The sequence below is a fragment of the Salvelinus sp. IW2-2015 genome, linkage group LG6.1, assembly GCF_002910315.2.
Source record: "Salvelinus sp. IW2-2015 linkage group LG6.1, ASM291031v2, whole genome shotgun sequence".
In the NCBI taxonomy this organism is placed as follows: domain Eukaryota; kingdom Metazoa; phylum Chordata; class Actinopteri; order Salmoniformes; family Salmonidae; genus Salvelinus; species Salvelinus sp. IW2-2015.
This window is the reverse complement of record NC_036845.1, coordinates 14,652,876-14,671,411: the sequence shown is the minus strand read 5'-3', so window position 1 is coordinate 14,671,411 and position 18,536 is coordinate 14,652,876. Positions and strand designations below refer to the sequence as shown.

At 40.9% G+C, this 18,536-nt stretch overlaps 1 protein-coding gene across 8 annotated transcripts in view; it reads right to left on the bottom strand.

Annotated features, from left to right (window-relative positions):
• LOC111965159 (uncharacterized) overlaps nucleotides 1–17,941 on the bottom strand; it is a 32,461-nt gene extending 14,520 nt beyond the window's left edge. Inside the window, exons 1-5 of one of the 8 annotated variants that reach the window (XM_070444023.1) lie at nucleotides 17,619–17,941; nucleotides 14,617–14,710; nucleotides 14,409–14,526; nucleotides 4,217–4,690; nucleotides 3,936–4,037 (exon numbers count right to left, since the gene is read on the bottom strand). The gene's annotated coding sequence lies outside the window, so the exon portion shown is untranslated. Of the gene's footprint in view, nucleotides 1–3,119; nucleotides 3,591–3,707; nucleotides 3,741–3,800; nucleotides 4,038–4,216; nucleotides 4,691–5,380; nucleotides 12,804–14,408; nucleotides 14,527–14,616; nucleotides 14,711–15,901; nucleotides 16,328–17,618 lie in introns of those variants that run through there. The other 7 variants (XM_070444025.1, XM_070444022.1, XM_070444021.1 and 4 more) reach the window with 7 other exon arrangements.
• Between the last annotated feature and the right edge of the window lie 595 nt (nucleotides 17,942–18,536).

Sequence of the window (18,536 nt, the reverse complement as noted above, 5' to 3'; positions counted from 1 at the left end):
TCAAATTCAATATTTATATATTTCTGTTCAATACGGTGGATATTGCATTCATTGTCTGCCGTTTTCAAGTTTGCAAACTATCAAATTTACCATAGTTTCAAATGCATTTAGATTCAGTTCTCTCTTCACATTTACCTTGAGTCATTTTCTATTAAGGTATTTTTACTTTTACTTCAAGTATGCACAGTACAGCAAAGAGAAGGTGACAGAACCACTATCATCCCTGTGGCGAGGAACTATAGGCTAGTAAGGCTACAGATGAGTCAGGCACAACATTGACAGATTGGGCGGCATGTGATTCCCACATATTTATAGGTCAGTATCAGTGGGTTCGACAGGTACAAAAAACATGACAGGAGTTTTCTTCATTGGTTTCATAAACCAGCTGGCAGCCACATTGACTCAATCTGACTTTACATGCATAGCGGCATGGAAATAGCCATAGTGTCATGCCCTGATCTGTTTCACCTGTCCTTGTTGCTTGTCTCCACCCCCTCCAGTATCTCTCATCTTCCCCATTATCCCCTGGGGTACTATTTAACCTGTGTTTCTCTGTTTGTCTGTTGCCAGGTCGTCTTGTTTGTCAAGTGAACCAGCGTTTTGTTTCTCAGCTCCTGCTTTCCCCAGTCTCTCCTGCCCTCCTGGTTTTGACCATTGCCTGTCCTGACCCAGCCTGCCGGCCTGTACCTTGGCCTCTACTCTGAATTATCGACCGTGCCTGCCTTGACCTGTCATTAAACATTGTTACTTCACACAGTCTGCCACTTGGGTCTTACCTTGATTCCTGATACATAGGGTATGGAATAGCCATAGGGTGTGGAAATGCAGATGCGTGAAGGTGAACACTGTTGATTTCATAAACAGGACTGAAAGTAACTTTTAGAAAGTGGAAAGAGAGCGAAAGTGAGAGAGAGGAGAGAGCGGTTTGTTGGTAGATTCTATGTAACTTTCCTGTTCTTGGTTTCTTGCCCATGGGGCATCCCCAATCAACTTGTGCTTTTCTTGACATGCCACAGACGGTTAGGTGCTTACCCAATGCAGGCAAGTTCTCAGACAAGCCTTCAATCATGTTAGCCTTTAAGTCTTTTCCCCATCTTCCTGAAATGCAGAAGTTCAGGCACTGCTGTTGTTGAAAGCAGAAACCTTCTGGCATCCATCTAATCATGTTCTGTGTCAGTTTCTATTCTGTTTCTGTCCAGTTTTAGATCATTGATCAGTTTCTGTCCAGTTTTAGACATTGATCAGTTTCTGTCCAGTTTTAGATCATTGATCAGTTTCTGTCCAGTTAGAAATCTATCCGTTTTGTCGCAGTTTAGATAATTGATTTCAATCTGTGCAGCATCGTAGATGTGTTTGGCTCAATATTGTATATAACCAGCGTCACCATTCCTGGTCAGGGAGAACTAAAGGGTGTTTCTGCCCAGCACTACCAACTTGATTAATGTTTCACTAGTGAACTGCTCATCAATATAAATAATGAACTGCTCAACAACCAATCAGCTGTGTTAGAGGTGGGCTGGAAGAACCATCGTTTGACAGTAATGAAATATTATGCAGGGGAGTTTGACTGCCTATTGTGTGGGCTTAACAAGATATGTTTCCTATAGTGTAAATGGCATTGATATTTGAGAAACTATACTGAAAGAAGAGGAACACACTGGCAATAGAATCTCAGCCGTACTGTGACTACATTAACTTATTGAAACAAGTCCTGCTGAGACGGATAGATGTCCTGCTTAGATTGAAAACAAGTTCTGCTGAGATTGAGGCGTGTCCTATTATGGACATCGTACAGGTGAGAGAAAGTAAGAATCTAAAGTCATTCTGACGGAGACAGGAAGTAAATTCACACACTGTACTCTGTACTTTCTGTCGGTCAACAAGTTGTTTCACGCCAAAGTGTATCTGGGAAAGTCAAGTGTCTTCATGTTGGTGCGTCACAAGTCTTTGAAAGTGCGTAAATCAGAGAGATAAATGGAGAGGGCGGGGAGAGAGACAAGGAATTTCATCATGGTTCAGGATATTTTCTGACATTTTATGCCCCGGGCATAGGTTGAAACACAGAGGTACTTGAAATGGGAACATATGTTAGCTACATGTTGACTTTGTCTAACTCAGCCATGACTGTCTCCTGTCACTGGTAGCAACCATGGGTATGTCAATCATCTAACCAGGGCCCTTATTCATAAAGCTTTCTCAGAGTAGAAGTGCTAATAGGATCAGGTTCCCTATCTATGTAACTTATCATTATCTGAAAGGCGAAAACTGATCCTAGATCACCACTCCTGCTCTGGCTTAATACGAGTCCAGAGCTACAGCATATGATTTCAAAATGTTACATAAGCAAAAGGACACCACTGTTTGTTGACCTTTCCCTTGAGGCCACAAGTAAAAAGCCACATCACCTGATTTCAAATATATTGACTGGGACATTGTGCTTTGTTACTGACGACAGTGCAGATGAAAGTCGCGCTATTTTACCTCAATCAATGGCTTTGACATCATTTTGAGAAACTATTAACTCAAAAGAATTCTCAATTTCAATTTCCCTCTTGTATAGGAAAAGGTTTATTGCCAATGTAGTGTTACGTTGGTGTTTTATAGGACAGACGATGGGTCTGGTCTCAAAGTTATTGTATTAAGACATAGAATGACAAGTACAATGCATCCAATGCACCCCAAAGGCCTAGTCCTACCCCTTCATATACCCAATTTTCTTGATTTTGAACTGCAGTCAAAGAAATTACCTTACAAGAAATAAAAGGACAGGTGAAAGCAAATGTCACCGTTTCTGCTTCCAGTCACCCTGTGTATTATTACATTAGAGCAAATGAAGAAGAGAACTGTGGATGACCACTCTAGTTGTGAACGAGCCTAGTTGTGCTCTGAGCCTCTGCTCTGTCGGCAGCATCATGGGAATTTCCCCTGCATTGTAAGTGTAACTACGTGGGCGGCTACTCCCCCGGTAAACTAGCCCTGGATTATTTTCTAATTGATGAATGATTTAGATAGAGGTCAGCGGAGGCTGCTGAGGGGAGGACTCTCATAATAATGGCTGGAATGGAGGCAATGGTGTTTGATACCAAGTCCATTGACTCCATCAGACATTATTATGAGCCATCCTCCACTCAGCAGCCTCCATTGATGGAGGTATGCGAAAAGAGTGGAACAATGCAGTTCGGTGAACCATGACAGTTAGGGCACCCTCACAAAAAGAGAAATGCGTGAAAGTGAAATATTTGCCTGGAAATAGGCCCTTCTTCGAAAACTTGATAACTGTGTGCCATGTCACTGCAAGTTTAAGTGAGCGATGGAAATGCTTAGAAGTCTACGCCTGGGTCACTAGTGCTGTCTAAACATTCTGAGACTTTTGGAATAGACTTTGAATAGCTGTTCTTTTTTTTCTGTTTATTTGTTTTACTATTACACATGGGAAATGAGAGGAGAGTTCTTCATTTTGAATTAGTTCCACGATTCTGAGTTAGATCAAAGTTAGAGTGGGCAATACACTAATAATAAACTCTCAAAGGAAACCCTATTTCGATGCATAGCATGATCTTGATTGAAGACTCCAACAAATAGCAGGCAGCCTGTAATAGATTGTGGCGATGGATGAGCAAACGTAATCTAATAACCACAAAATGGAAGAGCAGTAGTGATAAGTGCATAAACATAAAAAGTGAGTGAAGAATAATTTAGATTCTTACCTCAGTGCTACGCCTTATTCAATTTACAAAGCTCTGAAACTACACACACACACACACACACACATACATATACATATATATACATACATATATATATATATATATATATAAATAAAACAGTTCAATGAGACATATGTTATTTTAGACATTAGAAAATATCGATTTTCTCTGGTGGTCCAAGTCCATTTGTTCTATAGTGAGGTTAGATTATGTACCAAAACCACAAACCTTTCTCTTGAGGGAGATGTACAAATCTATCCATATTTTTACAAGCCGTTTGGGTCCGAAACGCCTACACCACTTTATTATCCAATAAGGCACTGTCACGAGCTGGTAAAAAGAAAAATACACATTTTTCATTGAGGACCASTTACAGTGCAAARATGCAAATATTGTTTGRATCTCTAAGCACATTAACCCTTTGGGCAGCTATACGATGTCCATTGTATGCATGTAATAATTAATTAAACAGCAATGTGATGTATTAATAATAGTATGTATCTCAATACTTAGATTTTCTCAGCTTTGCTTCAATTCCTGGTATTCCATCACAGTATGGAATCATTGATGACTCCTTTTCTGACCGTAAAGCATGAATCTGCTGAGGGTGTCGTGTGTCTCTAGTGGATCCAAGTGACGCTCTATCTCCTGCAGCAGGATACACTGGTTGCAGTTCAGCCACTCTCCARTCCCCACTAGAGTTTGCCGCTCAGGCCTGCCTGTGTCAAACCAACAGGGAATTCATTATTCAATGGGCTAACATAGTTTTGCTCAAGTTTTGTTCACACATACAGTGAGCTCCAAAAGTATTGGGACAGCGGCACATTTTTTGTTGTTTAGGCTCTGTATAAAGTGCAGAGCCACAGTAGTGTCTTTTCAGAGGTCTCATTCAGGTGAAACACAGTGCTGTCCATCTGTCTGAACATCTGCACATCCGACTCCTTCACACCAGCCGCTGCAACAAAGTTCAATTTGCCAAGATACTGAGAGAGAGAGAGAGAGAGAGGGAGAGAGAGATGAAAGGAAAGGAAGAAAAGAGAGAGGGGCAGAATTATAGGAAAGAAAACATCTATTTTAAGACATTACTGACAAACAATGACCACCAGTGAGAGAAAACAGTGGGTGGGGAAAGTGTAAGATGACAAGTGAAAGGCCAATGCAATAAATGTGAAATAAGTCAAAAACTACATCTGAAACTGAGAAACCATTTGTTGAGGTGCTGTCCATATCCAGCCATTACAGAAAAAAGACATGAATTGTGAAATCATGTGGATTTTCTGTAAACCATATACTGTATGCTGTAGGACMCCAATTACAACATTTTTTCAAATCAAACCACATATGGTGGGAAGTCTGTACAGCAAACTGCATTTTGTATGATGTTTGCAGGGCTCACTTGTAAAAGTGACTCATGGTATGTTTTAACTCAAAATTGACTCCTTGTATGTGTGTGTAAACCAATGTTGACTCCCTTTATAAATGAAGGTTAAATATAACAAAACTTAATTATGGGTCACATATTTTTTGTAAATAAATTAAAAGACCAAAATAATCCTTTAAGAATCATCACGAAGGGCTCATGAGGTTTTGATAGATCATCTCTTGTGCATAGTAACCTAATTAATAGGTCAATAGTGGTAAAAACAGATATTGCATCTGCATATCTCTCTTACCCATTGGGTTTTGAGACTGCTTGTAGATAGGYCTGGTTGGGAGCAGAGGGTGAAGAGCTGACCCAACCACCCATTCACAAAGAGCAAGAACGAATACCCTTCCTTGACCTCTAACATACCTGAACCACTTCAAATCAACTTGTGGCCTAAAAGAAAACCTGGTAATTGAGCGCTCTTTCTGGGCTTGATCTTTCTGTGTCCGGATTGAGCTTTAAACGTTTTAGGATTGTGGTAATCATTAACCACTTTTTTGTTAGCACAACTTTCCACCATCTCACATAGTCCAAAGGCCCATATATCGAAAGGTGTTGTTCCATGGTCTATGAAGCGGGACCAAAAAATGTCAATATTATTACCTATAAGTCTTTTTGGGTGGGTGGCCTTTAAAGTAAGAAGTGTTTAAGRTTTTACCCAATTTTAGGAAATAGGTCTGCTTCTACACCTATTCTCCTCARCCTCCATCAGCCCCCATGTTGGTGGATGGCTTTCAATATGACTGTCATTTCTGCAGTCTACACTGGTAATGCACATCCCACAGGTTCTTGTTTCGTAAGACAGTATCACAGCGCTAAAGTAACTACCAAGCGGTGTCAAAGTAATGAATTATCCTTGTAGTATGCATTAGGGCCAGGAGTTTTCTTGACTATGTGAGCCTGAACAGGAAAATCCCCTGGCACAATACCACACGCAAACTCAACTTTTTTGAGTGTTTCATAGGTAGACCTTCATAGGATGTCCTTGTTTTCTGATTTGTGAATAACAATACTGTGCATATTCATTTGACTCGTGTCTGGAAGATAACGTTCTGAGGAGGAGAACAAAGAGAACACTGCGTCCAATTGGTGCAGTCGGATCAACTTTTCAGGGGTTCTTTGTCTCTTAATGGAATATGCCTGACATTATTTAATTATCTCTCTCTCTATACATACCAGCAACGTCACACTGATAAAGTTCCAAATGTAATGCTGAAAAGCACATCTGATCATMCGATGATTTTTATGTAATGATGTAATGTAACTTTGTCATTTTATGTCATGTAACTACCCACTGGGCACAAACTGGCRGAATCAACATTGTTTCAACGTAATTTGTCAATGTAATCGTGACGTGGAACCTATGTGGAAAATACATTCGATATGAAAAAAAGTCATCAACCTTAAACGGTTGTTTTGAGGGTGAAATTTCAACCGCCGGATGATGTTATCATGGTCACTGTAGTGTTATGCTTAATGTGAAGAATCTGGAGGTGAATATCACTTTGGTTGACTTTAACGTAACAATAAGTAATGTAACACYGGAGACGGTCTTCACTGGACTTGATACGACGGATGCACGCGGACCGACTTGCCCAATCACCTTTTATATGACGTCATGAATATACCTGTGCCATGCGCTATAGCCAAATAGTTCCAATACAACACATCGCCCTTTCAAGACATGCGTTTCTAAAATGTCAAAACAACACAATGTGTATAGTTCATCACTCTGTAATTAACTTGCCTCAACATATGAATTCATAAACAAACTTTTCGGTCTTTAAAGTTCAACAACTCATGAGACATCAACTCATCATCAACTCAACTCACTGTCTTTAACATTCCATAAAAACAGTTGTTGTTTCTACAACACTAACTGTATATTACCCTAAGGTGAGCTGGGTGGACTGCCAGTCACATTCATAGCTGCAGTGGGGTTCTTCTGTCACATAATGCAGGCTGTGCATTATGCTCTCCGTATCTGTCTGGTGGTTTGACAACTGTACCACGAGAAGTCCTGTGTACTGGAGTCTGTGGTTCTGTGACAGGAGGTGGGTCGGCATCTGGAATAGGTAAGTGCAAGTCCGTGTCACACTCTGGGTGTTCCTCTCCACCCTATTGACAAGTCTCTGAAGCACTGCGGAGGGGTTTCACGTGGCGTGGATTCCTGTGCAGCACTCCCGTATCTGTCTGGATCAAGTATGACCTGGGTGTGTCACACTGTTGAAGCACTGAAGCCGTCTTTGACCAGCCTTGTTCGTCGTCCAGCTTCACGGATGACGTTCACTCCGTGCTTATCAGGAATCAAGGTAAGACCCAGATGCAGACACGTCGAATTGACAATGGTTTAATAATCCAACAGGGGCAGGTAATAGACAGGTCAAGGCAGGCAGCGGTCAGTAAACCAGAGGTGGGTCAACGGTACCGGACAGCAGGCAGGCACAGGGTAGGCAGAGGTCAACAATGCAGAGGTGGGGCAAAGGTACAGGTCGGCAGGCAGGCTCAGGGTTAGACGCAGGCAGAGTGGTCAGACAGGCGGGCTCAGAGTCAGGACAGGCAAGGGTCAAAACCGGGAGGGCGAGAAAAAGAGACTGGGAAAAGCAGGAGCTGAGAACAAAACACATTGGTTGACTTGGCAAACAAGACAAACTGGCAACAGACAAACAGAGAACACAGGTATAAATACACAGGGGATAATGGGAAAGATGGGCGACACCTGGAGGGGGAGTGGAGACAAGCACAAAGACAGGTGAAACAGATCAGGGTGTGACAGTGCTGGAAGGGGTTCTGACTTTATACCTGTTGTTGTAGACACGCATGAAGCTCTGCTTTGCTCTATAGGTCGACACGTCTCACCTGCTGGAGGTCTGGCCACACTGGTTATAGGTTAATCTCCAGCGGAGTTGCTCTGTAGGTCATGAGAGCTAGGAATGGGTCAGCCTGTTTCAGGATCCCTTTGGCTGTTTGCACTGCTCTCTCTGCTTCACCATTTGCTTGGGCGTAGGGAGGGTTGGTGGTAATGTGTCTGAAATCATAGTCCTTAGAGAATTGCGTGAAAGCTCTACCTGAGAACTGTGGAGCATTGTCTGTAATTAGAATATTTGGGCATGCCCAACAGGCGAAGATGTTCTTCATTTTAGACACGTCTTTGAGGTAAGTTATTCCTATATATATATATATATATATATATATAGAAAAATACTCCACAACTACCAAGTAGTTTTGCTTGTTGAGTTCACATATGTCAGCTGCTACTCTTTCCCATGGGCGACTGGGGAGTGGAGTGGTGATCAAAGGCTCCCTCCTCTGAGTAGGTTCGGACTCGTGGCAGTCTTTGCATAAACTGACTATTTCCTGACCATTTACTGTTTTTACTTATTCAACACTACCTCTAGCTCGCCCCCGGCACTTCACAATGCCCTGATGGCTGTAGTGTATGCGCTTGAACATTTCAGGTCTCATGTTTTGTGGCACTACTATTCCATCACCATACAACATTAGTCCTTGTGAGGTTGAGAGGTTCTGTCGGGAGGTGTAGTAGGCTTGCACCTTGTCTGGCACTTTGGCTGCATACTTAGGCCATCCTGTTGTCACATAGTGTTTCACCATCTGCAGCTCTGCATCTTGTTGTGTCTGCTTCTTGACGACATCAAGCTTGTTGGTTGAGATAGGCCATGCTGTATGAACTGTATCCTTATAGGCCTCGATTTCACTGGTCAGCCCTGCGATATCTTGTGTAACAGCTGACTGGGGATGTCTGGAAAGGGTGTATGCTATAACAAGCTGTTTCCCCGACACATACTTGGCTGTAGGGTTATAACGCATCATGCGCATGAACTGTCTCTGACAGGCACTAAGTCAAGGTCTATACAGTTTATTAGTGGAATAAGAAGTTTGTGATCACTGCAGTGTGAATGTATATAGACCATACGGATATCTGGTAAACTTCTCATATGCCCAGACCGCTGCGAGTCACTCCTTTTCTATCTATACATAGTGCTTCTTTGCATCTGTGAGAGTCCTGGAGCAATAAGCTACTGGGTTTAACTGTCCACCTTGTTTCTGTAGTAGGACCATCCTAACCCATAACTACTGGCGTCTGCACTGACTATGGTAGGCTTTGTCATATCATAGTCAGGATCGAGGGAAAGATMAACCGAGCAAAGTACAGAGAGATCCTTAATGAAAGCCTTCTCTAGAGTCCTCAGGACCTCGGAAGGTGAACATTCGCCCCAGTCTAACAGGACAACGACCCTAAGCACACAGCCAAGACAACGCAGGAGTGGCTTCGGGACAAGTCTCTGAATGTCCTTGAGTGGCCCAGCCAGAGCCCGGACTTGAACCTGATCTAACATCTCTGGAGAGACCTGGAGATACCTGTGTAGCGACGCTCCCTATCCAACCTGACGGAGCTTGAGAGGATCTGCAGAGAATGGGAGAAACTCCCCAAATACAGGTGTGACAAGCTTGTAGCGTCCTACCCTAGAGGACTCAAGGCTGTAATCGCTACCAAAGTGCTTCAACAAAGGGTCTGAATACTTATYTAAATGTGATATTTCAGTTTTATTTTAATACATTTGCTAACAAWTCTAAAAATCTGTTTTTGCTTTTATGGGGTATTGTGTGTAGATTGGCTTTTTCCTCATCAATTTAATCAATTTTAGAATAAGGCTGTAACATAACAAAATGTGGAAAAGTCAAGGGGTCTGAATACTTTCCGAATGCACTGTATGTTAGATTCACATCTCCAAATAAAAGTTAAAGAACAGGATTCAGCCAGTGGCTCAAATGGAACTATCCAAGCAGTAGATACATRTTCTTTAGATGTTGATATTTAGTTTCATTGTCATCCAAACACAATTCAATACTGCTTTTGTAATACAGTAAATAGCCTAAAGTTAAGGCTCTTACAAACTAACGTAACATTCAACCTTAAAATGAGTAACACCCATGGACACATTGAGGTTACTGTAACTTTAAATGTCTTATGTAGGTTAATCATGTAAGGTGTTTATGTTCACGATAGCATGCATAAAATAGCATTCACAATTGCTGTAATAATCAGCGTAACATCTCAAACGGAATTGATCACGTTCCCCACATCTTTTTTAATGTAATCTAAACTGCAATCCAGGTCGTTTGGTTCTGCTATTAGATGAAGCACAGTGACAACACAATCTGTTGTATAAATAAACAACATTTCTGACATTGTATTCCCATTTGAACTTTGCTGTGCTTTTAAAACCTGTTAGATGGTTAGGGGTCCTGCATGGTTCTGGTACCGACCGACATTTTCCCTTATAAATCGATCTGTGGATACCGTAGATCGAAATGGCTTGCACTGAACGACAGCCCTGGTTCACACCAACACAGTAGTATTACTGAGCCTMTGTGACGTCGCTTTTCGGACTGTTCATCAACTCCTGGCTGAACACCACATCACAACAACTGAGCCACGGACAAAGCACATGCCTGCACTCATTACATGCAACCAACATCCTAGCGCAGCAGGAGAAAATGATTTCATCACSGTAGCACATTCAGAGATCGATTTATAGCCATTGATGTAAAATAATTCAGACTTTTCTGTCATAGATGGACAATATTAATATGTTATGAAAGGTAAGTTCCTACCGAGTTCAGAAAGCCAAGCTAAAGCTCTGTGAGACGTTCACAGTGATTGGGGCGGACGTTTTGATCAAGAGAGACCTTCAGAAAACATGCASATTTTCTCTAACACTAAACATACAAATATGCATTTCACAGTTAAAAGGAAGGTGAAATCTWAGTAATTTTATAATTTGATTATYCTATATTTATAAAACATAAGTCATTTCAAGCTATATTCATACAGTTTTGTTGAGTAGGAAATACATCATAAAATATTTTATTTTTATCCTATTTGTACTGTGTACTTGAGCMTMTGTCCTCAAAAGAGACYACACCTCAGCATCTTTTAATAWTTTTTTACCAGAAAGGTGAGATTTTAACCTTTTTTTGATTATACAGCATTACTAGTTATTGTTTACGGCCCAGTCATGATGAATAATTACTTTTGGGGATTARGTAGATGATATTTTTGAAAGCACAGTGATAGACATGTGGGTGACAACTAAACCAGAAATCTGACATTGTTTTCAAAATGGAATTAGGCTGTGCTCTTCAAATGGTTGAAAGCATAGTGATAACATATTGGAAAATCAACTAACTTTTGGCTGTCTTTTTGAGTGGGTGAATATAGGTCGTAATCTCATTGATCAACATCTCAACCAAATATTACCCAAGTATTCACGTTTAATTTTTTATAATTACATTTTTATTTATCCGTTAATTTACCAGGTAAGTTGACTGAGAACACGTTCCCATTTACAGCAACAACATGGGGAATAGTTACGGGGAGAGGAGGGGGATGAATGAGCTAATTGTAAACTGGGAATTATTAGGTGACTGTGATGGTTTGAGGGCCAGATTGGGAATTTAGCCAGGACACCAGGGTTAACAACCCTACTCTTACGATAAGTGCCATGGGATCTTTAATGACTTCAGAGAGTCAGGACACCCGTTTAACATCCCATCCGAAAGACGGCACCCTACACAGGGCAGTGTCCCCAATCACTGCCCTGGGGCATTGGGATATTTTTTAGACCAGAGGAAAGAGTGCCTCCTACTGGCCTCCCAACACCACTTCCAGCAGCATCTGGTCTCCCATCCAGGGACTGACTAGGACCAACCCTGCTTAGCTTCAGAAGCAAGCCAGCAGTGGTATGCAGGGTGGTATTCTGCTGGCTATACCACGTGTTGTGCCCAGTGGGTAGGCTAAATTKTTAAATAATGATGCCCATACCATCATACGATGACTGAATCATCCAAAAGTATTCACTGAAAGCCGTGAGGTCATCTTTTTCCATGTTAGAAGAGGAAAATGACACATCTTGTAGAATTATACAACAATATCACTGGAGGATGCTGAGGGGAGGACAGCTCATAATAATGGTTGGAATGTAGTGAATGGAATGGCATCAAACACATGGAAAACATGTGTTTGGTGTGTTCGATACCATTCCATTGATTCCATTCCAACCATTACTATGAGCACGTCCACCCCAATTAAGGTGCCACGGGCCGCCGGTGAACAATATATTATATTCTGTTGCTCTTTGATTATGGTGTATTTAGAGGACACTGGTGCTTCATCAATCTATCAGGTGATGTACATAGCAGCCAAACGGCATACAGCAATTACATGATGGGTACTCAAGAGTAGAGGTCGACCGATTATGTTTTTTCAACGTCGCTACCGATTATTGGGGGGCAAAAAAGCCGATACCGATTAAATCGACCAATTTTTAAAATGTATTTGTAATAATGACAATTACAACAATACTGAATGAACACTTATTTTWACTTAATATAATACATCAATAAAATCAATTTAGCCTCAAATAAATAATGAAACATGTTAAATTTGGTTTAAATAATGCAAAAACAAAGTGTTGGAGAAGAAAGTAAAAGTGCAATATGTGCTATGTAAGAAAGCTAACGTTTAAGTTCCTTGCTCGGAACATATGAAAGCTGGTGGTTCCTTTTAACATGAGTCTTCAATATTCCCAGGTAAGAAGTTTTAAGTTGTAGTTATTATAGGAATTATGGGACTATTTCTCTCTATACCATTTGTATTTCAGTATAACCAATATTGGACTATGGATGTTCTTATAGGCACTTTAGTATTGCCAGTGTAACAGTATAGCTTCCGTCCTCTCCGCGCTCCTACCTGGGCTCGAACCAGAACACATCGACAACAGCCACCCTCGAAGCAACGTTAACCATGCAGAGCAAGGGGAACAACTACTCCAAGTCTCAGAGCGAGTGACATTTGAAACGCTACTAGCGCGCAGCCCGTTAACAGCTAGCCATTTCACATCGGTTACCACCAGCCTAATTCGGGAGTTGATAGGCTTGAATTCATAAACAGCAGAGCTGCTGGAAAACGCACGAAAGTGCTGTTTGAATGAATGCTTACGAGCCTGCTGGTGCCCACCATCGCTCAGTCAGACTGCTCTATCAAATCATAGACTTAAATAAACATAATAAACACACAGAAATACGAGCTTAGGTCATTAATATGGTCGAATCCGAAACTATTCATCTCGAAAAACAAAACATGATTCTTTCAGTGAAATACGGAACTGTTCCGTATTTTATTCTAACGGAATGGCATCCATCAGTCTAAATATTCCGTTACATTGCACAACCTTCAATGTTATGGCATAATTACGTAAAATTCTGGCAAATTAGTTCGCAACGAGCCAGACGGCTCAAACTGTTGCATATACCCTGACTCTGCGTGCAATGAACGCAAGAGAAGTGACACAATTTCACCTGTTAATATTGCCTGCTAACCTGGATATTATTAGCTAAATATGCAGGTTTAAAAATATATACTTCTGTGTATTGATTTTAAGAAAGGCATTGATGTTTATGGTTAGGTACACGTTGGAGCAACGACAGTCCTTTTTCGCGAATGCGCACTGCATCGATTATATGCAACGCAGGACACGCTAGATAAACTAGTATATCACTCAACCATGTCTATAAAAAGGAGAGAGATAGAATTATAAAAATCCTTAAGTGGATAATACTTTTCATGATTTTTTTGATTGTTTTTTTATAAGATAAGTTTAATGCTAGCTAGCAACTTACCTTGGCTTCTTACTGCATTCGCGTAACAGGCGGGCTCCTCGTGAGGCAGGTGGTTAGAGCGTTGGACTAGTTAACAGTAAAGTTGCAAGATTGAATCCCTAAGCTGTCGTTCTGCCCTTGAACAAGGCAGTTAACCCACCGTTCCTAGGCCGTCATTGAAAATAAGAATGTGTTCTTAACTGACTTGCCTAGTTAAATAAAGGTGAAAAAATAAATAAATAAAAAATATAAGAAAATCGGCAAAATCAGAGTCCAAAATTACCGATTTCCGATTGTTATGAAAACTTGAAATCGGCCATTCCGATTAATCGGTCGACCTCTACTCAAGAGTTSTCATGGTGTGCAGTTGTATAATAGGCTTACATCTGTGCATTATTGGCCTTGTAAGTCATGGAATAAGTGAATAAGAGAGTTATTCTATAGATCACATACAGACAAAGATATCTGACTGTTTGCTGGGTTTCTGTTCTGTGTTGACAGATGTTTCGCTGCAGCTGTGTGCTGCTCTAGATAAAACTGTCTGGAGCCATTTTGTATTGATTCCAGGAAACTCCACAGACAACWTTACTCACAGTACTCTGTCAGGGTCCTCTCATCCTGCAGGACTCGGCCCTGGTAGATCAGTCTGTGTTTGTCCACAGGAATCCCAACTGAAGTGGCAATGTGCTCCTTGAACTATTTCACTGTCAACTGAGAAAAAGACACCGGTGTGAGGATTAGGCCTATATCCAGTATATGTAAGGCTACTGTAAAAGCGCTCCGTTGGAAATGAGAACGTACCTGTCCGCCTARAGTGTAACTTCGGCTCTGGGAGTCCAAAGTTTTGACAGTCACCTCTATATCAGCACCTGGTTCCTCCATGGTTACGTTTACCCTGTGTGTCAAGTAACAGAYGCAATAGAATAYAGTATCATATCAATGCTGTCATGAATAGCATTATGTAAGGGTTAATCYATGAGGGSCTATGCGCTAGCGGAGTGGAACTWATCTTCCACAGAMTTGGGCATYGAGCKCTGAYCTGCGARCTGACCAAATTCACATAGAAAAGCGAGTTATAGATCTGTTGTTCTCATTGAAAGCAAGTGTATGCGGTAAATCTGTTCTATGTACACTATTTCTATGCTTCCYTTCTTAAGTTTTGTTTTTGCATCTTTTACTCTCGGTTTAGTACACCAGCTTCAAACAGCTGAATATACAATATGTTTGGTTACGGAAAATATATTTCACAGCAGTTTAGATGATACAATGATTCTCAAAACTGTTTTGTCATTAAACTTAAATTAGGCAAACTATTAGAATTTTAGCAAACAGGAAATGGCAGTTATTTCTGCATAGTGCACCTTTAACACATTTGCCGCTAGAAATGTGTTCCACATCCACTGAAGTAGCAAGCAAAGTTTACTAAAGTGCTGTAGTAGTTGCCTTGGTAACCAAACAAACAGAGTTACTCGTTWAGCTAACCAAGCCATCAGTCCTAGCTTGCTTGCTATTATGAAAATCGAATTCAATATTGTTTTCAATTCGACATTCGCTATCAAAAAGCAGCTCAAACGTAGAAAATGTAAGAATTAACTATAGCCATTGAATTATACCATGCTGATGTAGCGTGCGTTATAGGAAAATAATGTACGGTCTAGAATGCTCTTGAAGCCAATCATAAACGAATATAAAACAATATCCTTGTTATAATGTGGCTAATATAACTTTAATTGGGTAGTTAGTATCTTTGTTTAGGCAGTAGCTAGCTATGTGGTCTAACGTTAACGGAAGCTGCCATAGCTATCAAGCTAAAATAGTTAGCTAGCTGAATGGCTAACATCCTGGCCTTGAAGCAAACACGGTCAAACAAAACCTTTTCATGTCATCGTTTTCTTGATAGAAATCTATTTTAATTGTAGATGGAACTCCTACAAAAGTGATGGAACAATCAATTTCACACGAATATTGACAAAATACGACAGTGAAACTTGTAGCTAGGTAGCTCACAGCTACGTTAGCTTTTAGCTAACGTTACCATTAGCTGTATGAAGTTAGCTAGCTATCTACCACCTKGCTAATTACTTACCTACTTGATCGCCCCTATCTGTGAAGTTAAATCTTCCGATTTCACCAGAATGTTTACCGATTATTCAGTGTGGCATGTAAAGCMAGCTAACGTTAGTTCCTCCTATGATGGTAGAAACTGCGGTTCAAGTAACATGACATATGATTAGCTACCAGAACAGCTGTGACGTTTCAAACATACAGTAACAAATGGGACATGCTCATGAAGTCAGTTCAACATGTTTTGCTTATATCTGCTAAATGGATCTGCTAGCCGGCTAGATAATATCCCCGGTGCAGTTACAGTAGCAGATGAATGTAAGGTGGCGATGTTTTTGTTAAAACCAGGCCTGTAGGAAATAAGGGGAAACCAAGAGATCCAAGACCTCATTAACAAAGTGAGACATGATTTCCTCTTTCTTTAAAAGGCATCCCATCAAAGTGAACAGGGCTTCCAGCTCCAACAAAGGCCTGAGACCGCTGGGATTATCAATTCACAGTTATGTATTGATTGAGAGAGGAAGAGCCTGAGTGGGGCTTGAACCAGCAATCCTATGTCAATATTACTGGAAGTTGACAGTATAATAAAAGGGAAACAGAGGAAGAATAGCCTGAGTGGGGCTTGAACCAGCAATCCTATGTTCATATTACTGGAAGGTGACAGTATAATAAAAGGGAAACAAAGTGTTCCTTTTTATCTTTGTTTGAGTCTTGTTTGTTGTTTGATAAATGCAAGATCCAGGTCGCAATTGTAAATGAGAACGTGTTCTCAATTTGCCTACCTGGTTAAATAAAGGTTAAATAAATAAAAATAAAAAGATAAGTAGGGGTTGAAAAGCAGAAAGATGTGCCTGTCCTATACAAAAAATGTATACTATGCAAACAAAAATATAATCTGCTGATAAATAAAGGCTGTCTGTGATTGCATGTTTTGGCTAAAGCCAAAATAGGCATGGTACACTTCTGGGAGAAGAGCCTATTGCTGTGTGCATGTCAATAATCCTGGCTTCTTCTCTATCTCCWTTCCTACAGTTTTATTTMACTAATTGAACAGAAACTCTAATCAAGAAACTAACCACTAGAGTATTTTCTAGTATGTAATATGGTGGATGACTACCAGGAACTAGTTTAGAGAACTGAAATTGGGACTTGAACAGTGGCTCCTACAGCACAGGTAAGCATCTAATAGACACTGCCACAAAAGCCAGCTCTGTGCAGAACCATAAATTTAAAAACATCCTTGTGCATCCAGAGATCAGAGCTGCAATAGGGCATGCCACAAAAAGCCTGGGCCTCTGGGCAGAGGCAGTACAACATAAACCAAAGGTCAAGACCTGGGATGTATTCATTAAGCCTATTCTGTTTCAAAACGTTTTACAAAATAAACTGTTTATTTGAAACGGAAAACTAGCGTTTCTATTGGACAGATTCTGGTAGGTCCCGRCCCGTTTCGTTTGCTTCCGTTGGGTTCTTAAACGGTAAACGGTTTCCGTTGCAAGACGAAATGAACACACCCCTGCTGCTCAGGGCAATCGGAAAAGACATGAATGAAGTCACTTTGGAGTTCGAATGAAATGCACCCTTCCATTCTGTTTGTTTTCCTCTGGATTTGGAGAGTAGCCTAGCCAGGAGCCCAACCTGATGTAACGTTAATGGATTCCAGTCTACTTGGAGAGTGAACTGATCAGAACATAGATATAGCCTAAACAAAACAAGCTGGATAGACTATGGTAAACTACCTTGGTGGGTCTGTGACTGGAACCCTCTCCTCCCGTCTTTCTTCCTCGGACTCGTCAGTGTCGTAATCTCTTCTCCTCCCCCTGGGTGGCAGTGGCGGATTTAGGCATAGGTGACATGGGCAGCCGCCCAGGTCCGGAGGCGGCATGGGGCGACCGCAAAATCTTWAAAAAAATAAAAATATTCCGAATGGTGACATTTGCGCGATCGGTTTTCTATCGCTCATTTGCACGTCATGTCAACGATATCATGTCACCGTGTGGGACTGTGGGTCAATTAACCTTGTCGGAMTAGGCGACCTGATTCTAGTTTGTGAGCTACCCAGGCTACTGCGTGTTTTTTGTTAGCAATAGGGTAATAGTGTAATAATTCAATTATCTTTTTTATTCTTATTTATTTTATTTGTCACTTTTTGATATGAGTCTTATTTTTGTATATATATTTATATCGTTTTAAATGTTATGATTATTTATGTTTTGTTACAAATGTTTGAATAAAAACTATAGTAAGTGCAGAATGGTGCTATTTGTTTTGTTGGGGGGGCGTTGAAGGGGGGGTTCACCCAGGGAGCCATACATACTAGAACCGCTACTGCTCGGTGGCGATGTTCGACCATTGGATCGAACATGTATGGCTGGATTGGCACATTACGCAGGTAATCTGCAAATTCTTCCCAGGATGACGAATCTCCAGCATTTGTGTAGCTGCCAGTGTCTGTTAAATCTTCATCCCCCYAGACATCGGCGTTTACTAAATTGCGGTCATTGTCTGACATGTTTCCACGTGCGAATACAGCTAGCCAGCTAACTTTATGATGATTTGAATTTAAGTGGAAACTGGCCAGCTAGATATCTAGCTTTAAATAGTTAGGAAGTTACCTAAAGAGACATTTTTCAGATAGCCACCTCTTCAGACTCACA